Raw genomic sequence first — 11,582 nt, 5'->3', positions numbered from 1 at the left:
CACTATTTATAGATGACATGATACTATAAAGAAAACCATAAACACTCCGCAAAAAAAACTGTCAGAACTAATAAATTAACTCATGAAGTGGCAGGATACCAAACTGATATATAAAAATCTGTTGTTATTTCTATACACTAATAACAAACTATCAGAAATAGAGATAAACCAATCCCATTTACAGTTGCATCAGAAAGAATACCTAGGAATAAATTTAGCTGAGGGGGTGAAAGAATTGTACACTGAAAATTATGATATTGATTAAAGAAATTGAAGAAGACACACAAATAAATGTAAACATTTTCTGTGTTCATGGATTCAAAGAATATTGTTAAAATGTCCACAGCACCCAGGGGCGCCTGGGTGGCTCAGTGGGTTAAAGCCTCTGCCTTCGGATCAGGTCATGATCCCAGAGTCCTGGGATCGAGCCCCACATCAGGCTCTCTGCTCTGCAGGGAGCCCGTTTCCTCCTCTCTCTCTGCCTGCCTCTCTGCCTACTTGTGATCTCTGTCTGTCAAATAAATAAATAAAATCTAAAAAAAAAAAAAATCCACAGCACCCAAAGCAATTCATAGATCCAATGAAATTTTTATCGAAATCCCAATGACATTTTTCAGAGAATTAGAACAAGTAATTATAATATTTATATGGAATCACAAAAGACCTCAAATAGCCAAAACAATTCTGAGAAAGAGGAACAAAGCCAGAGGTATTATACTACCTGATTTTAAACTATACTACAAAGCTATAGTAATCAAAACAGTATGGTATTGGCATAAAAACAGACACATTAATCAAGAAAAAAAATAGGAGGCCCAGAAATAAGCTCATGCATATATGGTCAATTAATTTATGACAGAGGAAGTAAGAACATACAATGGGGAAAGGACAGTCTCTTCAATAAATGGTGTTGGAAAACCTGAAAAGCCACACGTGGAAGAGTGAATCTGTGCCACTATCTTACACCACATACCAAATTAATTAATTAATTGATTGATTAATTCAGAATGGATCAAACACTTGAATGTAAAATCTGAAACCATAAAGCTCCTCAAAAAAAAAAAAAGATCTAAGATCCTTAACATCAGTGTTAATGTTTTTTTGTTTAGTTTTTTTTTGTTTGTTTTGTTTTTGCATTTAACTCCAAAGGCAAGGGCCACAAAAGCAAAATTAAAAAACAAAAAAGAGAGAGACTACATAAACTAAAAAGCTTTTGCACAGTGAAGGAATCCATCAACAAAATGAAATGGCAACCTTCTGGATGAAAGAAGATATCTGCAAATCATATTCCAATAGGGAATTAATATCCAAGATATATAAGAAAACTAATACAACTCAATAACAGTAAAAAAGATATTTCAATTAAAAATGGCCAGAGGATATAAATAGACATTTTTTCCAAAGAAGACATACTATGACAGGCAAATAAAAAGATGCTCAACATCACTGGTCATTACAAATCACTAGTCAAAAGTAAATCAAAACTACAATGAGATAACACTTTAAACCTATCAGAATGGCTATTATCAAAAAAAAAAAGGAGAATAAATAAGTGTTTTTTAGGATGTGGGAAAAAAGGGAAACTTTATGCACAGTTGGTAGGATTCTAAACTAGTAGAGCCACTATGGAAAACAATATGGAATTTCCTCAAAAAAACCGAAAATAGAACTACTATATGATCCAACAATTCCACTACTGGGTATCTATCTGAAGAAAATGAAAACACTAATTTGAAAAGGTATATGTGCCCCTATGTTAACTGCAGCATTATTTGCAGTAGCCAAGATAAGGAAATAACCTAAGTGTCTACCAGTGAATAAATGGATAGAGAAAACACTGGTGAGATCTGTCTATCATCTATCCTACTCAGTCATTAAAAAAAAAAAAAAAAAAAAAAAAGTTAAATCTTGACATTTGTGACCTAGAGATGGACTCATGGTACTACACTAAGTGAAATAAGTCAAACAGAGAAAGACAAAAGACTGCATGATTTCACTTGTATGTGGAGTGCAAAAGAACAAAACAAAATAAAACCCAGATTCATAAATACAGAGAAAAGATTGGTGGTTGCCAGAAGGAAGGGGTGGAGGAAGGTGAAATGGGTGAAGTACAAACTGCCAATTATAAAATCAGTAAGTCATGGAAATGTTATGAACAGCATGAGGAATATAGCCAATAAATATTGTATTAACTTTGCATGGTGACAGATGGTAACTAGACTTACTGTGGTGATGATCTCACAATGTATACAAATGTAGGATCACTATGTTGTGTACCTGAAACTTGTATAATATTGTATGTCAATTATACCTCAATAAAGAGAGAGAATGGTAGTTCCTTTTACTCATCATTTGCCCCTATTAGCCATAAAATAACCTGACTTTCTAAGATCACGAGGCATAACAAGTGAGATTTCAGCCAAATATCTGATTTTTAATCCTTAGTGAAAGCATCTGATCTGAAAACCAACAAAACTGGGTATTACCGAAACTTGAAATATTTGAGCAGACTTTTAAAATTCAGAATATTTAAAATACTTCTTAAGATTAAAAATACATATATTTCAACATCTAGTTTCATGGACTTGTTACTGCATCAACAATACACAGATGAGAGCTATCAGAGGACTATCATATAAATGTGTTTTTCCCATCCAAAGCTCTATGTCTTCATTTCTTCTCTCAACTCTGTAGCCCATCTGGAAGTGTATAGACCACTGGGTGAATTCAAACTTGGAAATTGAAATTTCAGCCTTGAATAAAAGGTGAAAATGTTCAGAATTTCCCACTAGCTTTAAAAGCCCCAAATGGTAACAATCCTATTTGGAAATTCAGACAAGAGCTGGGTGAACTTTTTGTATAAAGCACTGTTGATTAGCATTTTGCAAAATTCTTTGGGAAAAAAATGATGACTTTATTGAAAAAACAGGTAGCTCCTTCCCTGCCCACCCTCCAAATCCTCCTTTACTCATGGATGCAAAAGTCTGAACAACCTGGTTAGATGTCTGTCCAACTTACTCTTGTTAGGAGTGGACCACCGCATTCAATATTTCCCTATGAGAAGTTCACTGAATTATTAGGCAAAGGAAGGAAACAATGGGGCAAAGAAGCTTGAGTGAACATGAACTGGCAGAGATAATATCCCTAACAACATTTTGTTGGGACGTGTTGGGTCATTTCACCCTTCTGAGTCACAAATTTTATCAGACTGCATTGATTATTAATGAATATGCAGAATTCAGTCTTCTGATCCAAGTTATTCTCAGGAGTATTTTCATGGCTCCTCTTCCTACTATAGTTGATCCTTGAACAACACTGGTGTTACGGGCACCCCCCAAACAGTTGAACAACTGTATATAATTTTGACTCCCCCAAAACTTAACTAATAGACTACTGTTGAACTCAATCCTTACCAATAACATAAACTGTCAATTAACACATATTTTTATGTTATGTGTATTATATACTGTATTCTTAAAATAAAGCAAGCTAAAGAAAAAATGTTAAGAAAATCACAAGAAAGAAAAAATATATTTACAGCACTATACTGTATTTATAAAAAAAATTGTGCATAAGTGTACCTGTACAGTTCAAGCCCATGTTGTTCAAGAGTCAACTGCACACTTATATGTTTCTTAGATAAATATTGATTTGGAGAAAATTCCTTCCTCATGAACTCATCTTTCTTTTATGCTGAATACTATTTCTAGGTGTTTGTTGGCACACCCATCAGTCAACAATAAGCTTGGTCAACAACCAGTTACGTTTTCCAGTTGATCTTTTAACATCCAGATCGATTCCCTTCTCAGGATTTCAAACATTTCTAGGATTGTTTTAATCTCAAAAGTAACCCATCAGATGTCATCCACTTTCCTGGTTTTCAGAGTATGATCCTCAAAATTTTTGATTTTTAAACAGATGATCCAAGGCCACATTGAGGAATGGGGGCAAAAGAATGCCAAGAAAGTTTTCAACAAAAGAAGACTTTAAACTGCTTTTAGACACTGAAGTACCACTTTCAATTTTATTTGATAAAAGACATTTTTGTTAGTGGATGAGAAATTCTGGTCTGAGAGATTCAGCAACTTGATTGAGATCACTGAGCTATTGACAGAACCAGGCTTAGAACCAGGTATCTAGAATCTCTACCTAGATTCTACTTTGTCACTTTACATCAGACTCTTCTAATTCTTCTTTCTATCCTGTTAACATCTATTTATCTCATTTTAAAAAATTTCCCACTCTTCCTTTTACACTTCATAGTTTTAACTAGAGCATCTTGTTTTAGTTTATGTAGTTCATTGAATATCTTTTTTTCTCAACAATTCTGAGGATATTAGCCCATTGCCAAAAGACTGGAGGGGTCATTGTTATCATTAGAAATATTATTGTCTTTCAAATGGATATTTTATTTAGAGATGTTCACCTTTCATAGATTTACACATTAATTATATTAGTATGAACTCATATACCCTTATAAAGTATACAGGAAAGGGTATGAAAACTAAGACCCCCAAACAACTTGCCCATTGGCTCAAAGCTATCCAGAAGAACAAGTAGGGTTGGAATCCTGTTTTCCGTTTCCACTCTTTCCACTTGAGTATTTCAAATGAAGAGAAGGATTGGAGTGGGGATATTAGGTTGTGTTAAATTCCTATCTGCGTGGGCTATTAGCCTGCTTTTCATTGACATTTCAAATGACTTGGTTCTTACTAAATCATTCATGCATACACTTACAAATTACTCCTTCACCTTGCCAACCTTGCCACCAATCTGCTAGAGCAAGACCAAATGGCCATAAGTTCCTTCATAAACTTTTCCTACAATGTACATGGTTGATTGCTTTCCCATCTAAGCATTGTTTAAATTTTGACAATGTTTTCAACATAACTGATTCTCTTTTGACCTCTCATCAGCCCTACATTTTTTCTTCCACTAGATTTTTATTCACATAGTCACCCTACTCATACCAGGATATTTCATTTGGTGAACAACCCTCTGTAATATACCATCCAGGACTTAATTTTATCTTTGCCCTTTTGTAAAGTCTCTAAATCCTTATCTGAATATTCAGTCCAGCAAGCATAAGAAAGTAGAAGAATGACTAGTAGCCAAACATGAAGCAGATGCTCCTTCACAGACAGTAACAATGGCAGGAGAACGCAAGTTTCCTAGTAGCGGCATATGCATAACTCCGACATAAAATGTACATACATTCAGTTAGATATATATAAGATTTATATGTATATAAAATAAATCTCATGCAGTTTCTGAACCCCTACCCTCCATAACATATAGGATGCAGAGAACGGAGAACACCCCAAATTAGAAGCAGCAATGTATTTGTGGAGAGCTACGTCCATTTCCTAGATCTTCCAGCTGAGGGAGGCACATAAATGGTGGTGATACTAATTAATCCTAATCTAAAGCTCATGCTCTTTGCCCTAGAGCAGGCAGCTGGGAGGTGTTCAATTTGAACACCTGCTGAAGGGTAAGGAACTTCTCTATAGTATGAGCAATTCAATTTTCTATTGAAAACTAGTTATCTTTCAGAAATCAGGGTAAAAAGCCATTTCTGGGTCAGTCATGGCAAAATGATTATAATCACGTTGCTCTATTGCTTGATTAGGTCACTATTCACTAATGCCCTGAAACCATCAGGTTCTTTGAGCTGTCATTTTGTACCCGATACCACTTGTGGTGAGCTTCCCTATATCTAGTTTAGAAAGCCAGTTCAAGGCAGAAGGTGGTTTTCTTTCTCTACTATAAAAAGAGTTTTGGGTCACGGGTGGTTGCCTTCTCACTGTGCTTTTAAAAAAAGAAAGAAAGTGCCGTCCATTTGCTGGGAGCAAAAATATGTTCTTTTTCATCTGAAATCATTCCTTGCATCTCACTAAATATTACTGAGCATCTCACAAGTAGCCTATAGTCTTACCCATCTGCAACAGTAAACTGAATATATTAGGAAAACCTCTTCAGACTAGTGGAACCCAGCAGCCTAGGAAGCTTTGGGGAATAAAATATCTGACAGCAGGTGGCCTAAGTAGACCAGCTGTATGGCTATACATAGGAACTGCCACTTAACAAGTTAGGGCATCTTATTCCCATAGCTTGTGGGGAGTTGGACACATTCTACTCCCTTTAGACTCTCTGGGCTATACAGAAAAACAGGCATTTCATCATGTCCTATGCCTCCTTAATCATGTGATTTTTTTTTTTTTTTTTTCTCATTTTATTTATTTTTTCAGCGTAACAGTATTCATTCTTTTTGCACAACACCCAGTGCTCCATGCAAAACGTGCCCTCTCCATTACCCACCACCTGTTCCCCCAACCTCCCACCCCTGACCCTTCAAAACCCTCAGGTTGCCCCAACCTCCCACCCCTGACCCTTCAAAACCCTCAGGTTGTTTTTCAGAGTCCATAGTCTCTTATGGTTCGCTTCCCCGCCCCAATGTCCATAGCCCGCTCCCCCTCCCCCAATCCCACCTCCCCGCAGCAACCCCCAGTTTGTTTTGTGAGATTAAGAGTCATTTATGGTTTGTCTCCCTCCCAATCCCATCTTGTTTCATTTATTCTTCTCCTATCTCCTACCCCCCCATGTTGCTTCTCCATGTCCTCATATCAGGGAGATCATATGATAGTTGTCTTTCTCCGATTGACGATGTCCATCAACAGATGAATGGATCAAGAAGATGTGGTATATATACACAATGGAATACTATGCAGCCATCAAAAGAAATGAAATCTTGCCATTTGCGACGACGTGGATGGAACTAGAGCGTATCATGCTTAGTGAAATAATCATGTGATTTTAAGTTGCTCTAAGACATCACAGTTTCATGTGAAGGAATACAAATGGCAGTCCCAGGACATACTGGACCATTGACCCATTGTTCATATGTCAGTAGTCTCCTTCTCCTTTGTGAATAGTCAGTTACCATGGTAACCAGTAGCCAAAGTTTATTAGTGTTTGTTTAAAAGGTGATTTATAAGCATAGAAATAATTGGCTGCTCATTAACAGGTGGGGCTCCTGAACTCAGCTGCCTTTGGCAATTATCTACACGTTTTAAGAGTTGTGCTCCTGTCCTCTGCAGCTGCCTGTCTGGCTCAGAGAGTATCAACCTTGAAAACAAGGCAAAGAGAAAACAATCCATCAGCGGGGTAGGTGGAGCAGACCTTGTGACCGATATTGGTTGCTTGCCTAGCAGAGTGCACAGGAGAAGACGGAAGGGAGTACAGGTCGCCCACTTTCAGTTCTTCCTTCAGAAAATGTGCGTACTATATCCTGAAAACTGTTGTTTCTCAGCAAATTCATTAGGAATGGAGCCAGACTTATGCATAAGTTGTTGTTTATACTGGAAGAGCCCCTTATCTAAAAATACTTCCCTGAACCAGCAGTCACAGGATCTGAAAGTGCATCAGAATAGATGTATTATTTTCAGTGGTGTGTGTGTGTGTGTGTGTGTGTGTGTGTGTGTGTGAGTGAGAGAGAGAGAGAGAGAGAGAGAGAGAGAGATTGACAGTGCTAGACAGAGTTGTATATTGTTTGGGGGTGTTAGAGGAGAATGAAGCTGAGAGAAATTGAGTATTTCACTACTCCTAATGGTAGGAAACATGTTAACCTTGCTGCTGACCACATTCTTAGTAACTGGAGAGACCCCGGATAGCCTGAGAAAACCTAAGAAAATAGAGTTATGGATCAGAGTCACAGTTCTTCCAGACTGCAATTTTGAAAGGCTAGACCTGACTTAGATGATTCTGGGGTTTTGGTTTTTTTTTTTTTTTTTAATTTTTAATTTTTAAAGACCCTTTTCCACTTCTAATTTTTTCCCACAATTTTGGAGTTTTTGAATAATTGTTAATAAAAAAGATACACTTATTGGGAGCGCCTGGGTGGCTCAGTGGGTTAAGGCCTCTGCCTTCGGCTCAGGTCATGATTCCAGGGTCCTAGGATCGAGCCCTGCATAGGGCTGGCTCTCTGCTCGGCAGGGAGCCTGCTTCCCTTTCTCTCTCTCTGCCTGCCTCTCTGCCTACTTGTGATCTCTGTCAAATAAATGAATAAAATCTTTAAAAAAAAAGATACACTTATTGAAGCATACCATGCACTCATTCATTTTCTTAATCTATATAGTTTATACTACTATTATTATTATTACTTATTGTTATTTTGACTTGAAGTATGTGAGAAGAAGGGGGGGGAACAGGACAATTACCGGAAGATACCACAATGAAAACAAAATGTAAGAGAGATTCTGAAGAGGGAAAGACTTTAAAGAGAGAGATTAAGAAGAGAGAAAAACTGGAGACTAAAAAAGATGTTCCATCTGGTTTCTGCAGCTTCTTTCTTTCATTTTTAGACAATCTCAGGAGCTGAGAACAAGGCACATTGGCCAGTGCTGCTTGAGGAATGACATAAAGAAAGGTAAGAGAATCAGCTGTGCATTGCCCTGTAGGATATTTCATCAACTCCAAGGGGTATACAGACCGGAAATGAGAGTGTATATCTCAGTGCCAGAGGGGCTGATTACCCCTTCAATTGTTTTAATTTATGTAACAGCATATTTTCTCCCCCACTCAACTATGTGCCTAATTCCACTGACGAAGCACCTACCTCACCAGTAACTTTGAAAGTGTTATTCAGGTTGATTAAACACTACTCTATTTATGGAAATACCTTTTGTTTTAATAATTGGTAGTGGTTTTTAATTCCACCATCTACAAAGTGTTTGTATGTGTGTGTGTGGGGGGGGTAATTATCCCCTTGATCCTCTATCTTGCTGAGATTTTTGAACACATTCTATACTTTCTGAAGAAAACTCTATTACAAATAAAAAAAAAGTAAATGGACTTCATATAATTTTTTACTCTGTTTTAGGCTTCACTCTAAGTGCTTTATCTAACTCATGTAATCCTCAACAAAAATTTACAAGTTGGGTATCTTTACTATCCCCCCTTTTACATGTGAGGAAACAGAAGGTTAGAAAGAACTTGGGGCACCTGGGTGGCTCAGTTGATTAAGCAACTGCCTTCACCTCAGGTCATGGTCCTCGAGTCCCAGCATCAAGTCCCTCATCAGGCTCCCTGCTCGGTGGGGAGTTTCCTTCCGTCTCTGACCTCATGCTCTCTCTCTCACTCTGTCTCTCTCAAATAAATAAATAAAATATTTTTAACATGAGATTAAAAAACAACTTGCTTAAGAATATAGAAAGGAACAAATTAGGAACAGACCTAGAATTTGAAAACTTCACCCAGGACAGCCTGCTCATCTGCATCTCTTTATTCCTATGAAGTAGGAAGTTAAAAGAGAATGTAACTCTCACCATAACAAGCAAAACAAATTATGTGAGGTACTAAATTAATTTTCCTGAGTCCTTGAGAAAAGCGACATTGAAAGACTCTTTAAATATGCCAAATTCCAGGGATTACTTCATAGGAGAAAAGACACACAAAGCTACTTTCCTTGGCTGAGTAGCAGGAAAAGAAAACTTTCTTCACAGACCAAAAAGCAGCAGAATCTTTAACATTATTTTAAGGCCTGTATGGGGGCTGCCAAGAAAGACTGGAATTCTGTGACTCCTAGTGAAGTCACAGAGTAAATCTGCACTCACTCACCAATTCTACTGCCTGGGTCTTTACTGACTGTTCAGGAGCAGTTCTCCACAGGCTAGAAGGCAGGGGAGGAGAATTGAGAGGGATTGATTTCAACTCAAGATTTCAGCTTCTAAAAGCTGGAGACTGCGTTCTGAGAGGGACTGCTTTGAGGCATTCTGGGAAGAGAAAGATCTTCATGGGCATACAAAGTCTTAGTAGGGCTGGAAGAGAGCAAAGAAAACTTCCTAGAAATAGAGCTGCAGTGCTACAAAAGCAGAAATCTTCATGTTTTAAAGAGCTAGCACTGGGCAGAGAAGCAGAGAAATATATGGATCTCACTAGGGTTCAGACCCCGAGTCTGCAGGGTTTAATTCTAATTCCACTTCCAAAACATTTAAAGCCTGTGGTCAAATTGAAGCTGCAACAAATCCCAAACACATCTCAACTAGAGACCAGACTTATTTAGCTCTTCGTTCTAGATCTTTTCTAGAAATAAAAATGATTTACATCCATTGTTCATATTGTTTACTTACACAAAATACCCTTAGTGCCATAAAATTGGCATGAAAAATAAGATATGTAAATCATGTCCAAAAGAGACTATATGGAGAGAAGCAGAACTAGAGGTGGCCCATATGTTGGAATTATCAGATATTTTAAATAAAATATGTATAATAAAAAATGTAAAGGAGGAAGCAGAAAAAGTCGGCAATGTGAGTAAAGAGATGGGGGTTTTAGCATAAACATATTAAACAAATCTGTTGAAAATTCCAGAAAAGGGGCGCCTGGGTGGCTCAGTGGATTAGGCCGCTGCCTTCGGCTCAGGTCATGATCTCAGGGTCCTGGAATCGAGCCCCGCATCAGGCTCTCTGCTCCGCAGGGACCCTGCTTCCTCCTCTCTCTCTCTGCCTGCCTCTCTGCCTACTTGTGATCTCTCTGTGTCAAATAAATAAATAAAATCTTTAAAAAAAAAATAAAAAAAAAATAAAATTCCAGAAAAGATAAAATATCATAAATGAAGGACTCATTCAGTGAATTTAACAACAGACTGGAATCTGAAAAGAGGAAGTATCTTGGAAGACATATCAATAGAGCTCCTGGTGCTGCTTGTGTGCGCTGATTCAGGTGAGGGCCCGACCTCTTCATGAAGTGGTGGCCAAGGATAATGTGGCACATATCATGGCAGATGAAAAGCCCAAGGAATGAGTCAAGTTTGGGAGCAAGGATCATGTTAATTTGAAGGTGTTGGGTCTGGATGGTTCTGTGGTGCCATTTAAGATTAAGAGGCTCACAGCACTTAGTGAACTAATGAAGCCTATTATGAACAATAGGCTTGTCAATGAGGTTTGTCAATGAGGCAAATCAGATGCCAACGGGATGAGCAGCCAATCAATGAAACAGACATTCCTGTGTACTTGGAGATGGAGGATGAAGATACAATTGATGTGTTCCAGCAGCAAACAGGAGGTGTTTACTAAAAAGGGAATCTGCTACTTTACTCCAAAACTCTGGTCCTCCAGACCAAAGGACAACCTAGATTAGAAAACTGCAATTTGCTTCTACCACATCCTGACTACTACAGTAGAGTTCTTTCAATTCCTTCATTTCCCTTTTCCCATTCCTTTATTGCATGTGAAGTAACTGGTGTGTATACAAACATATTGCATTTTTTAAAAACTAAATGGCCAATGATGTGTTTTGATCAGCACCAAATGGAGAAGAGATAGGGAAAAATATTGATTTTATGAAAATACCCCTTTCTCCATTTGTGGCATTCAACTCCTGTCTTTATATTTCAGTAAGTTATTTTGCTCTCAAAGCAAAACAAAAAAGAACAACATAAAAATCCTTGCATACTTTGTTTGATTGGAGAATTTCATTTATCACTATAAAACCAAGGATAATTTAATAACTTTTTTGTATACATCTGTAACATGCAGCATGATCTGTCTTAAGTAGGAATAAATTAATCTAAAGGGAGATTCTTA

At 37.5% G+C, this 11,582-nt stretch overlaps 1 pseudogene; it reads left to right on the top strand.

Moving 5' to 3' along the window:
- Positions 1 to 10,773: 10,773 nt before the first annotated feature.
- On the top strand, positions 10,774 to 11,072 carry LOC123939580 (annotated as a pseudogene).
- Positions 11,073 to 11,582: the final 510 nt, after the last annotated feature.

This window comes from Meles meles, chromosome 4 (genome assembly GCF_922984935.1).
Source record: "Meles meles chromosome 4, mMelMel3.1 paternal haplotype, whole genome shotgun sequence".
NCBI classification, from domain to species: Eukaryota; Metazoa; Chordata; class Mammalia; order Carnivora; family Mustelidae; genus Meles; species Meles meles.
This window is presented reverse-complemented; position numbering and strand designations above follow the sequence as displayed.